Source organism: Calypte anna, chromosome 4A, assembly GCF_003957555.1.
Source record: "Calypte anna isolate BGI_N300 chromosome 4A, bCalAnn1_v1.p, whole genome shotgun sequence".
Taxonomy (NCBI): domain Eukaryota; kingdom Metazoa; phylum Chordata; class Aves; order Apodiformes; family Trochilidae; genus Calypte; species Calypte anna.
In genome coordinates, this window is record NC_044248.1 from 22,479,098 (window position 1) to 22,498,266 (window position 19,169).

The 19,169-nt window shown below is 37.5% G+C and overlaps 1 protein-coding gene across 4 annotated transcripts in view; it reads left to right on the forward strand.

Moving 5' to 3' along the window:
- SORBS2 (sorbin and SH3 domain containing 2) overlaps nucleotides 1-19,169 on the forward strand; it is a 158,080-nt gene that overhangs the window by 21,037 nt on the left and 117,874 nt on the right. For all 4 annotated transcript variants that reach the window (XM_030449642.1, XM_030449643.1, XM_030449644.1 and 1 more), the window contains exon 2: nucleotides 1,395-1,500. The gene's annotated coding sequence lies outside the window, so the exon portion shown is untranslated. The remainder of the gene's footprint in view (nucleotides 1-1,394; nucleotides 1,501-19,169) is intronic.

Here is a 19,169-nt window from a genome sequence, read left to right on the forward strand (position 1 = left end):
TTACTACAGTAACATTGAAAATAGTTCGGATCAAATGGAAGGGATACTTTTGAGCTAATCCAGAAAGAATTTTTGCTGTATTTGCACACTTGGCATGTTTCTAATTGTTATAATTATATTATAGCTAATTATTTTTATATGAGTCTTCAGGAACAAATATGCTTTTGGTGTTTGTTTTTAACAATGAGCATTGCTTTAGTATTTTAATAGTTTTCTAAATAACTTGTGTGTCTGGCATCCCGTTTCATATGTCAGTAGAACTTTTGAATAGTTACTTTTCACAAATAAATCAGAAATTAAGGTGACTTGTGGTGTTCTAAAATATTTTCAAATGAGAGTTCCCAAGTAGACTTGATTGGAAATTTAACAGATATTGTAATATTTTGTAATTTCACCACACCAGCCTGTTTTTGGTTTTGAGCAGAGAGTACTTTCAAATCTCACAACTTTTCCTCGATTAGATGGAACAGGCTTTTCAGTGGCAGTGCCTAACTGTGTAGACGTTAATAAAAAGTTGTTCTGGTGAAGCAAAGTAAATTGCCAGTCAGAATTTCTGAGATATATAGAGGGACATCTTGGAAGCTTCTTCCTGCCAGAAGAATCTGCAAAAAATTAAACACCAATGGTGCTTTTCCACTGGCTTAATTTATCTGTATTGTCTGAAACTTCAAAGTGATTACCTTTTATGTACTCATCAAGATGCTTTTGGGTCTTTCCCTATACTCATTGATTATTTTTCCATAATGGGAAGGTGAAGTGGCTTGCTGGGAATATGACAGAAGAGAGCAGGGACATCTTTATTGAATGTCCCTTCTAGAAAAAAAGAAGAGCCAGCAGCTTCAGGTCACTAAGCTTCCCAAATAACATTGGTGCTGAAACTGGAGCTTAAGACGCAAAATAGAAACAAACTACTGGCTTCAGTCTTGGTAAACTGATATGTCCTGAGATGTGTATATCAGCCAGATAAGATGCTGGAATACATCATGTGAGCCCTTGTCTTAAGAAGGTAAAGCATCTTCAGAGGTGACTAAATGCAAAATGTGTTTTTCACATAAAAAATATCTGTGGTGGTTCATTTCCTGAGATACAGGGAATAGTCCTCAAGGTCATAGATTTCCTTTTAGCAGTGTTTCATTCGTCATCCTCAGTACTTGCTCTCTGCTCTTTCTGTGTCTTAAAATAAAAATTTAACAATGAACAAAGTTCTTTTGCTATGTATTTCCTGATTTTTTTTTTATTTTTTTTTTTTAGCTTTGGTTGGGAGGCTGGTTATTCTGTTGTTCGTTTTCATTTTGACTGTAGGCAAGCCCATTGCTGCTGAAAATAGCTCAAATGTGCTTAGAACAGAAGAACATCAGCTAGCAGCTCAAATTCTTTCTCTTTCTCTTTTGCAGACTCTTGCATCAGAGTTAAATTCATTTTTTGAGAGAAACTTTCATAAAGGGCTAAATAAACACAAAGTTCTCCTGCTCTTGAGACACAGCTAAAGTCATCTGTCTGGTAAGTAATATTTTTCCTAAGGGTTTGTGTTTCTTCCTGCCCTTACAACTTGCATTCTTGAGTTTCTAATTAGTGTTCAGAGAAAACCATCTTCTGTTTGTTAGTAGTTCAGTGGCATACTCTCTATTAAATGTGAAGACTAATCTGCAAAGGCATTATTGTGCTGCTTTTTTAAACTTCAGAATAGTACCTATGCTTTCGTATGATGCTTTGGTATAAGTGGAGTTTTAACTATTTATCTACTGGTTTGTTCTCTTTGCTGTAATGAAACTATTGCATGTTTTAAAGAAAAACTGGTGATCCTACTGTTTTGAAATTATTCACTTGTTTGAATTTGTATTAGAAAGTAGTTCTGGTTCAAGTCAGAGTTTAAAAATAAACTTTCCCAGCGATTTATTCATGTCTTGCTTGCTGGTTTCATCTTGTGTTAAATGGGTTCATGGTATCAATGCAACAGTGTAATTTTCTTGCTGATGTGCCTGTTTCATAGGACAGTAAGCATGCTTCTCAATAGTCTTTAATTTGGTAATAGAATTTCGAACAAACTTTTATTAAAGAGTTTTGTGACTTACAGAGCTTCTTCAGACTGGAGTTGTAGTACTTGAAGCAAATCTTTCTTTGTTTATGAGCTGTTAACTGAGTACCACCCAAAAAAAGGAAAAAAAATAGTTTTTTTCCTCTGCTGTCTATTTTCATTCTTTATTGTGCTTAAACCAAAGAAAATCTCTGAAGAGCAAAAGATTTTTACTAAGTGCTGTGGCTTTTCTAAGCAATTGGCCCTACCATTAAATGGCAGCCTATATATACCTACTCCATCTGATCACATATTGCCGTGGTGCTTTGGCTTGCCACAACTCCTGTGACTTCTGTGCTGCATGCCCTGGTTCTTTACAGCTCATTGTGCAGGCTTTGCTTTAGCTGTAACTTTAGCTTATTTTAAAAATATTTTGAAATCTCATGTGATATTTAAAAGTAATTTTACCTTTCATGTAAAGCAGTAGTTATGCATTAATTTTTCATAGGAAAAAAACGCATCAGTGCTTTCTCATAAAAGCTGTTTTGGGTCTTTGCAATTAATATAATTTTTAGTAAGAAGCTTTCCAGGTCTTGTTTTTTTGTTTTGTTTTGGTTTTTTCATAAAAAGAGAAAAGTGAAGCCTATCTATACATTTTATATAGTATATCTTTTTGCTATAAATACAACAGTTTGGATAAAAATCAGGAACTTTTAAAATAGTTTTTCAGAAAAAGAAAAACCAAGTCTGGTTCAATTGTAATGTTTGCAGTGATGTTTGTTCCGATATTTGAGAATCATGGATCTAATTCTGCTTGTTCTTTCTTACAATAGCAGATACTGATGGTGTAATATAGGTATCCACTTGAAACCATGGGAATTTCAGTACCAGCTGTACTTTGCTTCAAATCAGACAGTTTCTATTCTCTTCCCCTCTCATGTTTGATTGAATTTTTTAAGATCTTCCCTATAACTATCTTGCTGTCATATAAAAAGCTGCTTCCCTAATCCTGCAGACCAGTCACTCTGCCCTTATACTTCCTAAATTCTTTTTCCCACAGTCTAGTGAATACTTGTCTTACCTTGATGCTTTGTGTATAAAAAGAACTTGTCACCTGAGACTTCAGAAGAAGCTGAAGCTTCTGAAGGAACTCAAGATGCTTCAGAGACCATCATACTGCAGTTACTGATTGAACAATGCAGACATTTGTGGTCCATTAACATCTCCAAAACACATAGCTGGAGGAGAAATTACACAAAAATTGGCAGCATAATAGAATATTCATCAAGCAATAAAAGCAGTGGTTGAATAGTGTAAAGGGCCAAGAATTGTCTATTAATGGTAATTTTTTTTAATTCATGTAACTATGAAGTTACTATGTAAGACCAAGTTTTTGCTTAGCAGTTAATTTTTGACTAACAGACTTAAAGGAACTTGTATCTGGCATGCTAACACAACCCAAACTGTAGCTGAGTGAACTTGGCACTAAGTTTGACTAAAGGGAGGAAATCTCAGGAGAGCAGTGGAATTTTTTCCTTTGAATAAGTCTACTGCTGCATTCACGGGGAACAAACAGTAACATTTTGTGCAGGTTTCTACTTTTGACAGAGTGTCTTTGTTCACTTCCCAAAGGTGATATCAAATATATACTGAGAAAACTAAACTTACTTATTTGGATTTTTTGTTTTACTTAATGATACGGTCCCAGGAAACCCATTAAGTCTGAAATGGCCTAGCACTGTTGTTTGTAATTCTTTGTGTGTGATGAACAAAGGTGCAGTTGGAACAGTTTAGGTTAAATAAATAAACCTGTTCCCTCCTTACTGTTTTTGTGAGCTCAAATAGAAAGGTGGGAGGCAAGTGTATCTATAAGCATTTTGTGGTAGAATTATTTGATCAAAGTGCCTCAGAAATTGTTTCTATCTTGCCAACAGATTTTTTTTTACAGGAAGTGTATAATAACTGAACTGTTCTTTGAGAAGCAATAACAGATTGTGGTAGCTTGGACAAAGACCTTAAATGAATATGCTGTTTAGTCACAACGTGTCAATGTTGCTTCCACTGCCTCATCAAAGTTTGATTCACTTATGGATGACAATAGGATTTGCTGGTATCTCTTCTGTGTGGGATTCTGACCCATGTTCTAAAGTGACAGTATTATATCAGCAGATCATAGAAATCTTTTGAAATTGCATGGGTTTAAAATGTGTGTCTCTTGTGCCAGAGAGGAAAAGGTGTTTTGAAAACTGGAGACTAAGACCTGGTGATAGAGGAAATAAGGCTGAGTGAAAGGCCATGATGTAGATGCCCTTTCCATTTATTTACCTTAGACTGGGGAAACACCAAATTGCAGATGCTAGGAGCATGTGTACTTGCATTTGAGACCTATGAGTTGTGTCTGCATTGAACTTACCTGGCCAGATGCTGTTCTCAGATGGCAATAGATATCTCTGGAAAAAGTTGGTGATGTAATTCTGTATGTAATTATGTATGTTCTGCTTTAGAGGAGTGTAATTTATAGGGCTCCCTGCTTAGCTCCTGTCTCTTTCTTAGCTGTGGGGTTAGGCAGTGCTCTGTCTTGGTAGATCCAAGTGAACTAGGAACTGACAGGATTCCCAGATTTTCAAAGTAGCGTTTTCTCATCATCATTGACCTGTGGTTTGAGGGAAGAGGGTAAAATTAATAACTTCATTAATAATTATGTATAGCAATAAGCATCTTCTGTCAGGATTAGTAATTTGAACTGTAGTGTCCAAGCTCTTAGTTGCTTAATCTTTCCTTTAAAAAATCCTGTCTTTTGAGAGGTTTTTTTTTCAGATTCTGCAACCTCAGAAGTATTCATTTGCCCATCTTAAAAACAAAGAAACAAACCACCAAAAGAAAAAAACAGTTGACAGTCAAAAGCAGGTATTTTTTTGCATATGTGAAGCATACAGTAGTAGTTTGATTTTCTCTGCTGCTTGAGTTTGCAAAATACTGATGTAGTAATAAAGCTGTGTGATTCATAGTAGAGAACTGTCCTGTTTACTCACCTGTGTGCTAGTAGTTTAAAGAGAAAAGCATGCTTATGCTCTGCCTCTTCTTAAGTAAGCACTTAAGCATACATCTAATAAGAATGCTTTGATCTGTTTTCAGGGTAGCCTTCATAAGGCTTTAACTGCTTATGTTTGTATGTAAGACTGCAGTTGTCTTTTCATATTAGTGGCTTAAGAATTAGTATGTTTCCTTAGGGGCTTATGGCTCTAAATGTTTAAAGCTGTTTAGAAGGCTCTGTCTTCCATACTGCTGGAGGCAGCTTCAGCACTTAAGCTGCTTCCACATTTGAGATTGCTGATAACCTGTTCAACAGAAAGGTTTTCTTATTCCCTATTAAAAACTCATTTAGTACAAATACATCTAAAAAGGAACCACCCTGGTGCAAAGGATACTCTTAACATGCTCACTTTCCCTAGTTTGTAAAACAACAGCTGACAAAGGTCCTCCCTTTTGGAGCGAGAAGTGTGACAAGTTCCTGTCTGCAGGAAGCCTCTCAGCTTTGGAAATGCTCCATGAGGCACCTGCATAGGATTCACTCTTTTGTGTGGCTCCTCTCAGTGGAGCTAGGAGGTGAGATACATTTGGATGCTGCAGACCTGTATGTGAGACCCTGTGTCTCTATCAGGTCCCTGGATCTGCTGGAAAGCAGTGAATGTCTTCTCCAAAATCAAAGGAAGTAGCAGTGGGAACAGTGGATATAAATAGTATCTATCTAATAAAATATTGTTATCTTTCTTACTTCTGGTTAGGAGGAAACAGAGGAGGCAAGAATGAGAATATAAGCTATGTTGCTTGTGTGAAGGAACAGTTGATTTGGAAAGCCAGTTCATCAGTCTTGGTAACTCTTAGTCTTTCAGTACAGCTGAGTTCTTGTATGCAGAAGGATTTTTTTCAATAGTTTTATACCCTTCAGTATATCCAGTTAGCTAGTTAATCATTCCACAGTGAGAGTTAGCCAAATACAGGCAGCTGGGAATTGTTGTCAGAGGTCCATTTGCTCTCAAAATTATGAAAAATCACCTTTTTCTTTCTACTTCCTCTCCAAGCCCTGCACAAAGCTTTCTAGTGATGAAAAGGGAAGCTGATGGCTGATTTTTGGAACATTACAGCTCAGACCCAAAGTAACAGTTTAAAAGAGAGAATAAAACTTATGTAAGACTTCATTAAACATTAGGATATGAGATGTGTGTGTTAAACCAGTATCATAGATGCTATGGCTTTAAGTCTGGGAACATTCTGATGTGCTGAAAGACTGTGCTTTTGCCTGTTACAAAGAGGGTGTTTACAAATGACAATAGATTTAGGAAAGCAGAATTAAATTAATATTTTAAAATTCTTGAAAAATAAACTGTGTCCCAACTGTATCTGCAGTCAGATTCATAGAATCTCACCTGCCATTTAAGAACTGAGTGTTTAGTTAGATCACCCCTTCATACTGATACCTCTTGGAGTAGTTAACAGTGATGCATTCACACAAAACATTTTACAGAAATAACTTTGCATGAAATGAAAGATGCCTTATTAAAATTGAGTAGATGTACAACTTAGTCTACTGTTTGAACTGGGATTCACTTTTTTGTTTTAAGGATTATGTTTCTGAAAAGCACCATCAGCAGCAGACCATTAAAAAAAAAACAAAAAACAAAAACAAAAACAAAACCCTAAAAAAACCACAAACCCACCAGACACACACAAAACCCCAATCTTGGAGTTCAAAGGCTCAAAAAAGCATAAGTAGGCAAACATGTCTGAAGCCTAAGACATGTATTGATGTACTGGAGATAAGCCATACTGAATTACTTTGAAATCCAGAACATGATGTCCTGTGAAGTTTGTTTTTGCTAGTGGCAAAGGTTGCTGTAAGCCTGCCTCCCCATCCCTATCTGGATTTCCCTTCTTTATATAAATAGAATAGGTGTAAACCCATTGACTTGGAAATAATTGTGAGGTTTCTTGCTTTGTAGCAGCTGACTGCATGGTGGTTTTCTAGCAAAACATTTAAGTGACAGGCGGCAGGTCAGCATGGTGTTGATCTGTCTTCCCATGATCCTAGAAGCTTCATCCAAAGGACATACAATGTCTGGATTTCTGCAGTGAGAGGTGCCAAATGTTTGTCTTGTAAAACTAAATGATTGGTCAAGAAACATTTGTGTCTGTTTGAAATACACGTAAAAATATACAGTAGTACCAAGGACTGGGAAAAGCAGGTGAAATGAACCAAAAGACAGCTTCCAATCAGAATTTGAACGAAACCTGTAAACTTATTTCTGGGTGATCATACTGTTGTTATGTGACACTGGTAAGGAGTGTGCCTTGTCAGATTGCCAGATCCTTGTATTCCTTAGGTTCAGGTGAAATGAAGAGTATTGGTGTCAAAATAAAGCTCTCAGTTTTGAAGTCTGTTCCATGCTAAGCGATAGTATATGCTTGATCAAAACAGTTATTTAGGGTTGGAGAACTCTTTCAAGTGGAAATCTGGGCTCCTTTGAATTAAATCCTTTACAGGCCAACAAACACAACAATGCAAGTTTGAAAGACCTTTGAGTCAGATGGTTGAACTACTTATTACAAAATGCTTATTCACTGAATTTAATAACTTGTCTGTCAATTATCTGGCAAGCCAGAGTGACCTGCACAAAGGTTGTTCTTATTCTTAAGGCTTTATCTCAGAAACAGAGATATATGTGTCACAAACTGCTATTATGCACTTGCAGGATATTCAGTGTTACAAACTCTGTCTACCTGTCTGGGCATAAATAACATGACCTAATGCTTAGTCTTATCTTTGAGGATGGATAAACACCAATGAAATCAATAGGACACTGGCAAAATATTTTGTGGGAGAGAATTGCACTGACTGGGATTGTGTAAATGGTTTCAGTTATTTTAAATGTTATTCCTTTGTTTTTTATGAACTCAAAATGCTTTTGCACATATTGCCATATATAGATTGAGGGGGAAAAATAGGCAGAATAAGAAATTTTAAATTTGTTCATTTTATGAGGTTTCAGGATGATTTTTGAGTTAAGTCAAAGAGGCACTTTCCTTGATCACATGCTTCTCACCAAAAAGGAATGAAACAAGTTTTAACTTCAGTATCTCTTTCTTCAAAGAGAACATCTTTCCCATCTGTTATGCAACAGTAATAATATTGGCATGAACCACTTAAAAAATTTTAAAAACTGAATCCTTTGTATGTAACACCTCTGATTCTGGCGCAGTAGGTGCTAAATGATACTTTGTGTGTTGTTAAACTGAAGGAGTTCTTGTACTCAGATTTTTTAATTTCCTCCCTGTTTTCAGTTTCCCAGTTGTTGCCTTCATGCATTCATTTTGATTACATGTAAGTCACTATATCCAAGGGCATTGCCATGCACAGTAGTGGTAAACTGTGTTCCACAGCTAACAGAGAAAATCTCAACAGAATTAGAAACACAACATCCTGCACTAAGTCTGTACACCTCATCTATTCATTGATTTTCCTGGCAATAACTTTTCTGTGTGTAAACCACTCTGCTTTCTTTCTCTTTGTAACTACAGTATCATAAGCAGACATGCCTGAGTTGTAATTCTTTCTCTGTTGTTATCACGGTGCATTTTCTCAGTTGTTGCAAATAACTTTCATATTCAATTCCATGAATTACACTTTATAACAGTTAACAATTGTAAATTCCTTTCTGAAATCTCTCATTCATTAAAAAAAAAAATTATTATTCAAATGGCACATATTTTCACATCTGTAATACGAAACTGAAATATGAGATATTTCTATCAGAATTATTCCTGACAATTTTTAGTAATACACAGTTAAGGAAAAGTCCATCCTATCTGTCACTGCTATAAAGGTGATGAACAAAGAAAACTGATATCCTCTTGTTTGGAGAATACAAAGTGTCATTACACTTTGTAATGTAGTGAGGATGGCCCTGACACTGAGAGCTTCTATGCTAATACTAAATGCCAAGGTGGCTAGCATAACCATGCAAGTCACTGTCCTGTTTTGGGCAAGTGGACAAATAAAGAAACCAAACTCAAAATTGAGTGTAATACCACTCAGTTTGCATCACAGTAGCTGGCTTCCTCCCTCAGATATAGCTGTGCTACTAATATGAACTGTGACATGCCAACCTTAGTTTTTCAGTCAGCTCTTTGACAGCTCCCTCCATTTCATGCTGTTATTGGCAAAATGTCATTGCTTTTTACACCAACGCTGATAAAAGTCACTACGTTGTTATTTTCTCTATGACCTTTGCATGTACTGTGTAGTGGAATTGTTCTGTTCCCCCCTAAAAGCAAGGGATGACAAATAATGTTACTTTGAATTAGAGACTAATTAGAGACTGTTGCTAACCATAGATTGCTTCATTTTAATTAATAAATGTTTTGACTGTCAACAGCATGTGGGGAAGCAACCAGGCCAAAAAAGAGAATAGCAAATATAGACCTGGATTGCTAGTTTCAGTCAAATCCAGGCAAGTTGTCATGACACATGGTTTTGATAGCTTAGCAATTTGGTTTGTCTGAAGCCAGTTAAACACCTTAATTCATCTGAAATAGGTACTTGTCTGCTGGCAAAGCAGTAGCTCCCGAAATGAGACCTCATGGAGTTCCAGTCTGGCCATAGCTTCTTCTGTGTCTGGAATGAGCAAGGAATTGAAACTGGTCTGTCCCTCTGTCCCTACAGGGTCAGCCCTAGGTATATTTATCAAGTGAAGCTAGGATGGGTTTGTTTTTACTATTAATTCCAGACATTTTATGTGAAGTAAATACAGCACTGATTTTTTATTTTTTTCCCTTGGCAATGTGTGAGGCTTAATGACATTTCAACATCCAAGTGCATATTTACAAGACATACTATGGAGTAACAGTAACTGAATAAAGCTTTGCTATAGAATTGCACACAATTGGAAGAGGTATAGCTATGGTCAGAGAAAATTAAGATGGTGTGTCATCCCTCAAAATCTGCAATGTAAAGACCTCCTTTTGAAACAGACATCTTCGGATTTTTGTTAATAAACTTATTTCTGACTGTTTTGTTTTTGTTTTTTTTTTCTAAAGCACAGATTTAGCTATGGATATGGATTTAAGGGAAGGGAAAAGGACAAGTTATAACAACAACAAAATCCGGTTTTCCATCAGAATGGGCTTAGCTTGACACTTCAGTTCAGGCTGCTCATCAAAAATCTGTTTAGAATAGTTGTGCCTTGATCCTCCCTAAATCATTATTTTTACTCACTATGAATGAACTTGAGGAATCTTTCCTTTCTTAAAACTTTGTTGCTCAAATGCACACTACATTTTCTCATCTGTATTGCAGGTGCATGTGGCAACGTTGATGCGTTGTTCTTTGTGTGTGCTGAGGGCTGTGAGAGGTCAGACCAGGTCTCTGGATTTTCCACTCCAGAGGCAAGTCAGTGCCTTAACTTTAGTGCGGACTTGGTCATTTTCTCTCAACATTTCCATTATTGGCCAATGTTCAGTGGCAGTTTCGGTCCTTGGGTTACATTACCTGCTGAGAGAGCCAACCATAGCTGTTTGCTTGTTAATAATTGGCGTTTTTGAAGATGCCAGTGAGTTAGTTTTAGTCTTCTGATCATTGAAAAGGTTTCCTTCACAGAGATGTTACTGCTAGCTGTTTTATTAAATGTGGCAGTGTGCTGCAGAACCAGGTGGGGAGGGAAATGGATCCCAAATCTTTCATTTGGCTGTGATATACTTAGCCAGAGACTTATTTCTACCAGTGTTGGATTACCATGGAGAGGTGTCGTAGAGGACAATAAACTTTACCTGTTGTAGGTCAAGATGTCTAAATATGCATTATCTCTAATGCTTGATCTGGCTAATGAAGAAAGCTGACAATGATACTTTATACTGCTTATTAACAGATCAATTTTTAGAAGCTGTGTCTTTTGTTCATCTGGCCCATGAATCTCATTCTGTTTGTAAAAGAAAATGAACAAGTGCAAAATCTTTTTTTTTTTTCTTCAGTGTACTAAAAATTGCAAGTATATGTTATCAAAATAAAGGTGGATCCAGACTCTTTTGAAATATACATAGTTTTAACAAGAGGGTCCTAAAAGAACTGTTAAATCTGTATTAAAAATTGAGTCAGTCTTGAGGGAAAACAGTTCTGTACTTCAGGGCAATCTGAAAGACTTATTTGATACCTATGAGTTTTAGAAGGAGGACAAATGTTGATGAAGAATGTGAGAAACTTTTGCTGCTCTTGTGGCAAAGAATGTTTCTGCATCTTAGACCCTTTGATTTTTTGGCCTAAATCATCTTTAATTTTGGCATAATCCATTTTCTTTCTGTAATGAAATTCTGCCTCAGAGATAATAAACTATACTAACAAATATTCTGCTCATTAATTGCCAAGATGCACTTTTTATTGTCTGAAAGGATGGAGAACTTCAGAAGCTTCATTAAGACCTTTGGTACTGTCATCTCTTTTTTTCCTCTGCTGCTGTTTTTGGCTGTCAGCTTGAAAGCTTCAGAGTGGCTTTCCAGAGCTGTGCCTTGGAGAATACTGTGATGCTACAAGCTCCTCTGCAGAGGTGAGGAAAGGGCAACTCCCTCAGCAGCTGTGGTGTGGCAGCCACTGGTGTGCCTCAGGCTACAAGCATATCCTCAAAGGTAACTTTGTACCAATTCCAGTAGCAAATCCTACAAAAGCCATCAGATGTAAAGGGTAAAGTTTGTTACATGTGGGGAAAGCCTAACTGAAGGAGAGGAAGGAAGGAAGCAGGAAGTTGTCTCAAACTTTTTAGTGGTGCAAATATTTCAGTGTTTGTCAAATGGGCATTAAATATGTGTGTGAACACAGCCTTTGCACATGCCAAAGAAACTCGAATAGTATGAATGCTGTCTCTTAATTCTTCCTCCACCCTCCTGGCTGCAGCACAGAGAGACAGCTTTAATCCTGATTGATTTCATTTTCTGCAATTAAGGGGGTGGGGGGCTAACCTTGCAATGGATGGAGTATCTCCACATCTCCTCTCTGAAGGAATTGTCAAATGCTTCAGGTACAGAGACAGCTGCAAGGTAGACACTGTCAGTTCCTGCCTTCAAGGGCTTGATTCTTGCAGGAGAATTATTCCAATTTTCTGTAATGTTTGTGTTTTGTGTTGTGAGTACCTGTCTAGAAAAACTGAACCTATATTAGTCAGTACTTATTTTTTAGCAGTATTCCCTTTCACATCGACAGATACTTAATACTGGTAATAAAAACAGTCTCTGTAGGAAACTTGTTCTGGTTTGGCCAGGCAGCATATTTGGACTCTTTTTTTAGGGCTACCTCTGAAACTTAATTTCAAGGTACCTTTTAAACTGGGGCTTATTTAGTAACATCTCAGGTTTCTTGTTACAACATTTTAGAGATTGGGGTAGTTTTTATGCAGCGATGTTGCATCTTCATTCACTGATGAAATCTGTTTATGAAACTGCTACTGTTTTGGGCTTTGTACTGCCCTTCTCATACAGAACATAGTGTTTGTAATCAATCAAACATCTTCTTTAGAAGCTCCAGGTAGATTTTTCTCCTGAGTATGGCTGAGTGATGTAGTTTGTCCCTGTTCCTAATGTCAGAATTTATTCACATACGTTCATTCATATTTATGCCCTTTTCCCAATCTCCTCCTTTTGCTCTTAGAAAGCAATAGAATATTATTGCAGTCAGTGCCTAAAGCAGCATAAAGGCTGTATAGCTAAGAGCAGAAAAGGACCAGGGATAAGTTGAATATTATTGGGGTAAGTTGCTAAAGACACTAAGAAACTGTGCCTCACTACCTGTTGTTTTATGCAATTTATTGATTCTGCTTTAAAAATTCAATGTAATCCAGAGAACAATTATTAGATTCTGAGACTGGTATCCTGGCCCTGCTATGAGAACGTTACCAATTTTTCTAAATATATGCATATATTGTCCCTCATAATTGCAGTTTTGTGACATTGCTTTGCCATGAATCATTATTAAATTCAATAGCCTTTGTAGCAAACAGGGCAGATGTCTTCCTCATTACATTTCTGTCCCTTTTCCAAATCACTTGTTAATTACACATCTGTGATTGTGGTTAAAGGTAACAGCTGTAAGAACAATAGCAAAAACTGGGTTTCCTGACACTGTTAGAAGGGGGTGATCCATGCATGTTAATGAACTTGATTTGGTTTTTACCTTATGAAATAAAATTCTGTCCAGTTCTGCCATTTTCATAATGAGAATACTTTTCTTTCGAAGGAGCCCACTGGTGTAAGGGCAAGGGTGTAATTTTTAGGTAAGAGTGATAGAAATTGTACTGAGCTGACCTTGATTGTCTCATTGCAATATTTGCATACCAAAGTAGGGGTTTAGATCTCATGGTGACTTGAAGGTAGCTTGCTAGAAACCCTAATTTGAAAATGCTATAACTTGTAAAAATATTATAAGGTTTATTTCTGGAACAGTATTTTGTGAATTGTAACATTTCATGTGTAGTATTTCACTGCACCATTACAGCAGGCGTGCAGAAAATGAACAATCCAGATGACTCAGCTCTGCTTCAGATGATCTTCAATTGCAGAACTTAGCTTATTCCTTTCTGATACTATGTAAATACCAGGTGGTGGTAGGCATTTGTCACCTTTTTTACTACTGTATTTTGAAGCTGCAGACTACGGAGTGTTATATTAGAAAAAAAATACTATTAGAGTGTTCTGCCAGGAGATGGTACATTTGGATTTTAAGGAAAACTGCATTTGAAAAAATGTGAGTGCTTTATTATTGTGTAAAGCAGCTTGCAGAGGTAATCAGTTGTCTTTCCTGGGCTTTCTTAGCTTGCCAAGTTTTTGGAGTGATGAAGTCCATATGACCTAGAGAGAAATACTTGGTTGATGGCTGACAAGGTCTCAGAAAAGGTTTGCTGTCTGAGTCACTTGCTTTCACTGATATAATTAAGCACACCAGGCTAGAGATTTTGGGAATTCTTAGTCTTTGCAAACAAACATCTCGAATGTTAAGTCCATCCTTATGATTCCTGCATTTTCACAATCAGTTTTAAGTCAGTATAAAGCTTATCTAACTGAAAGTGTACATGCAAAACAGGTGTTACATTTTAGCCTCAGTTGCAGGACTCTGAACCAGTAATGAGTCCAACTTGCCCCACATTTAGTGATCAGTCGACCTGTCATACGAGGAGCAGAGGTGTCAGGAAAAGGAGATGCACCTTCCCTGTGGTGAAGGCACAATCCCAGATTGAGATAAACCAACTCTAGAACTGTGTAACTTGTCCTCAGCAGCTTTTGCAGGAAACAGAAAAATTGTAGTGGGAGGAGCCATTCTTGCTCCTGAAGCTCGACGAGCTGCCAGTCTCTTCCATGCCTCGCACCAGAGTGAGCTTCCTCTATGGGTGTGTGTCCCACCTTTATTGGCCCCCTGGTAATAGGGGGCCTGCCCTAACCAGGCACAGGTGGACTCCCACCCACTCTTTGGCAACTCGAGGCACCTGGTTTATCTTGTTTCTCTACAAAAAATTACTCTCTTGTTCACAGCCTTCAGACTTAATGGACTCTAGCAGTTTCAAATCAGTAGTCTTCGCCACATGTATACCCAATGGAGTGTGTGGCCTACTTGGGCCAATCTCCCCAGGTGGCTGCTTTAATGTGTGAAAGAGCAGTGCTGCCAAAGGGACACCAAAGATTCAGATGTTTGCTGGTGGTTGTCCTTTGAAGAATGCTTTGTTCACCTTTTCCATAGACAGGGAAGAAATCAGGGCAAACTGGCTGTCCTCGCCAAAAGTTACCCTAAGTTACTTCCCTCTGTACCACTATGTGGTCTACAAAAACCCTTTTTGCCCTTTACTTCAGAAAGAACGTGAGTTAAAGATTCAAAGAAATCACTTTTATGTGGTGTCTACCATGACTGTCCTGCAGAAAATACCACATTTTCCTGGACCCAAGCAACCATGTGAAGTCAAAATATTCAATATGAAACATCCTTGTACCTATGCAAAGCAGTTTTCTTGTATATTTTGCAATCTGGACAACTGAACTACATGGACATCTTCAATCTGAGAGGCTTTTCCTGCTCCATGGGGCAGGGTGCTGCATGAGGTGGTTCATGACTGGCACATGGAGAGCAGCCTAGTGGCAGGATTTGCCTTATCCCATCATTTGCAGATGTCTGGATGACCCAGAAACCAGGGCATTTCATGGAGAATATGCCCAGTGATGTAGTTAGAGGCAGAGTAACTTGGAGGTCAGGCTCTTTTCTTGATCTATGTAATCTCTCTCACCCAAAGTCGTTAAAGACTCTCAATTAGTCCCAGAGTGTGTGTTTGTTGATTTTTATTATATAAAAGCCTATTAAAGGTTATATTTTATTTTCCTCTCCTGCCAAGGCTGTATCTTTATCTTCCCTTTTCCTCTAAATTTTTCGCTCTCACTTTTCAAAAATAAATATTCTTGTTGTTGCTATTGTTGTTAAAGTTTTATCAGTAAAAGCTGGTTTTGCACAGTGTAACTGCTTCTGCAGCTCATTTTTTAATTTGAATGCAGCTCATGCCAGTGATATATTTATAGCCTGATGTCATAAAAAGCTGTGTTACATCAATTAAGTGATGGACCCTAGCACTAGGATTAGGATGACTGGGAAGTCAGACAACTCTTCAGGAGGTCTTTTGCCAGAACTAGTCCATTATTTAACTACATCTTTTCCACACAGAGAACTTTTTTGCCCAAAGGCAAAAGAGCGGAAAAGTTAAGAAAAGAAAGCGCATGTTGGTTTATATAGGGTGCATTTATTCCTTTGTTCTCTTCAGGGTGGATCTGGTTGGGTGCTGATGACCTCTACTGCTTGACCGACACATAAATAAAATTGCCAACACAACCTTTTTCTCTGTTTCAGCACAAGCAGCACAAGAGCAGTACACAGATAAAAGCAGTCATGAGGTGCAGGATTACAGAATGTCAATAAAGGCACACTGAAGTAGAGATGTCCCCCCAGTAAGCCACATCTTCCCACATTGGTAGTGTCCCATTTTTTCTGCTGTAATTGTAAATTAAGACTGATCAAAGTGATTGTGAACTGCCTCCTTTAAAAACTGCTCTGGTCAAGTCTTGAGTAAACTAGTATGATAGAAGAAAACATGGTCTAAACAGTCATTTTACATCACTGCACTTTAAACATTAGTAGACATGTAGTAAGGAATGAGATAATAATCACACTAGATAACAGGTGATTGTCAGCCTTCTGAGTCCTCTCAGCAGAGATAAGTATTCATTTATTCTTCTGTCAAGGAAACTTTACTACCTCATATACTAGGTTAGTTGCAAGGCTGCTATGTAGTCATAAATGTTGTTGTTGTTATTCTGCTTCCCTAACAACACTATTTTAGCCAGCTTTTGCAGCAAATTATAAAATTATTCTGCAAACCCAGTCTTTAGCTGTGTAGTTTCTTGATACATGACTCACTAATGCAGTATTAGGTTAGACAATGGTTTCTTAAAACAAGAAATCATTACCATGCCTTTTACCACCCTAAAAAGCAGAATGGATAAAAGATGAAAATAAAAAATAGAGACAGCAGTACATTTCAAACCCTAAACTAAATTTTACTATGCAGCAAAAACTGGAAAACAAATGGACTCAACTGCTGTGATAATTTTGCCATGGAGTTTTAAAATCATGAGTGTTCATAGAATATAGAAGATCCATAGCTTATGTGGTCTTTTTGGGTTCCCCTATACAAATCATTTACATCTCAAATTACTGTAGTCCAGCATGTTAATTAAACACTGAAATGGCTTCATATACTGACTTCACACATCACTTTTAAAGTAGTGTCAGATACCAAAAATTAAAACTTCTTAAACTTTTAGCATGTGTGTAGAATTTACTTATTTTTACCAGTTATAGTAGTGTTTTCTGCTGCTGTAGACTTTAATTGTGGTAAGTTTGGAAACTTCAGATGCAGGAAGTAGGAAATCTGGCATGTCATGTAGTAGGTGAAAGACTTAACATGAGCAGTAACAGAAGCAAACATGTAGTGAATATGTATTAATAATGTAGAACATCTGAAAACCAGTAAAGTGAAAGAAGTTTGGCAGCGTTGATTTTGCTGAACCACAATACTACACATAGTAAGGAGAATCCCTGCAGTGCCATTCCTGCTTGTTTCTTTAAGTTCTGCACAGGGCAGTATCCATGCTGGGTTTTATTTGAGTAGCTTTAGTGGTCTCAGGTGCAAGAAGGGGGTAGGCTAAGAGTTCATTGTGAAATCAGGCTGTCAGTAGTTGTGGAAGACTGCAGTTTTTAAGTGAAAATAGGGTTTAGTTTTCAATTTGAGGGTCTCAAGAGAGAAAAAATTGCAACTCTATCATGCAGACACCTACCTTGTGAATATTGTAGAGGAAGCCCATTCTGTTATGTACTCTAGCCTATGAACACATAAATATACACTATTGTCCAAGAGATGGTCTCAGTCCCATAAAATTAAAGATTTTGTTGTTGTTGTTAGATCCCATGTTGCCATCTCTTTTCATTTCCTGCACAAGGGTCTATTTGTGTCCCATAAAATCTCACTTATGTATCTCCTGTGTTAAATAAATAAATAAAATTAGAACTCCTGCAGCTCTCTGATGAAGCAATTTAGAATGTTTAGTTTAAATAAGTTTTGAGCACCTATTCTTTCCAGTATGTATTACTTTATGTAAGTGGTTTAGATTCTAATTTTAATCTCTGGCCTGAGTTTGAGGGAGAAATGTTTGCCTCAGTTGGTTGGGGGAAAATGGGTTACATGCACCCTCTTGGGAGGGCACAGGAGTGAATCCCCAAAACAGAAGCTCTCTGAGGCATCAGCAGAAGTCACAGAAGTGACTGTGAAGACACAGAACTGTGTGTGTTGCTTCTCCCTTGGCATGTCACCACTATGGAGAGTGTCCCAGGAGAAACTCTCTCAGCAAGCATGCAGTTCCCTTCTGTGCTGTGGACACCAATTAATGCCAATTAAAATGGTGATTCTTTTTTTGATAGTTAGGAAATCAGTGGTGTATAGACAAATCCATAAATCAAGAATTTGTAAATATTTTTGTAAAGTGGAGAAGCTATATCAGTAATTGTTAAAAATGAAATATTCTGAACCTAAGTGTGGAGTGTAAATTAATAGCAAAGGAACAGCTGTGGTATTAGTTCAATAATTACAATACTTTACTTGTTGCAATATATATGACTTCAGAGTGGCAGATCCATCCCTGGGAAGTGTTCAAAGAAATGTGCTAACATTTCTTTTGACAGGCCTTGACATTTCTTTCCCCACTGCCACCTCCCCCAAGTAGTGCTGGCCACACTAAAACCTCTGTGCCTGGTTGAATGAATTTTCTAGTCCTGATGATAACCTTTCTACTCCTAAAGGAAAGAGATTAATTTTCACAAAGCTAAAATACTGCTATTAATTTAAGGGAAAAAAAAAAAAAAGTTATGTGTTCTTCTGTTTTTAAAGAAAATTTTCAAATCTTCTTTAGGCAATGATAGGAGTCTTTAAAAACAAACTTCTCTAATTTCCTGATTAAACAGAACTCTGAAAAATGCAAGTGAATGCTAAGATAAACATGCAAACTGCAAAATTTAGAATATAATAGGTTATTTCAGTTGGAAGGGACCTACAACAATCATCTGGTCCAACTGCCTGATGAACTCAGAGCTGACCAAAAGTTAAAGCATGTTATTAAAGGCATTGTCCAAACATCTCTTGAAGACTGACAGGCTCGGGGCATTGACCACCTCACTAGGAACCTTATTCTAGTGTTTGACCAAAATCTCAGTAAAGTACTTATTCCTGATATCCAGCCTAAACTTCCTCTGGCACAGCTTTGAACTGCTTCCACACATCCTATCACTGGATCCCAGGGAGAAGAGCTCAGTACCTCCTGCTCCATGTCCCGTCGTCAGGAAGCTGTAGAAAGCAATGAAGTCACCTCTCAACCTTCTTTTTTCCAAAACAGATAAACCCAAAGTCCTCAGACTACTCTTTGTAGGATATTCCTCCAACCCTTGCAGTATCTTCTTGCCCTCCTCTGGACACATTCAAAGACGTCAACATCCTTAAAGTGTGGGGTCTGGCCCAGAACAACTCAAGTACTCAAGCTG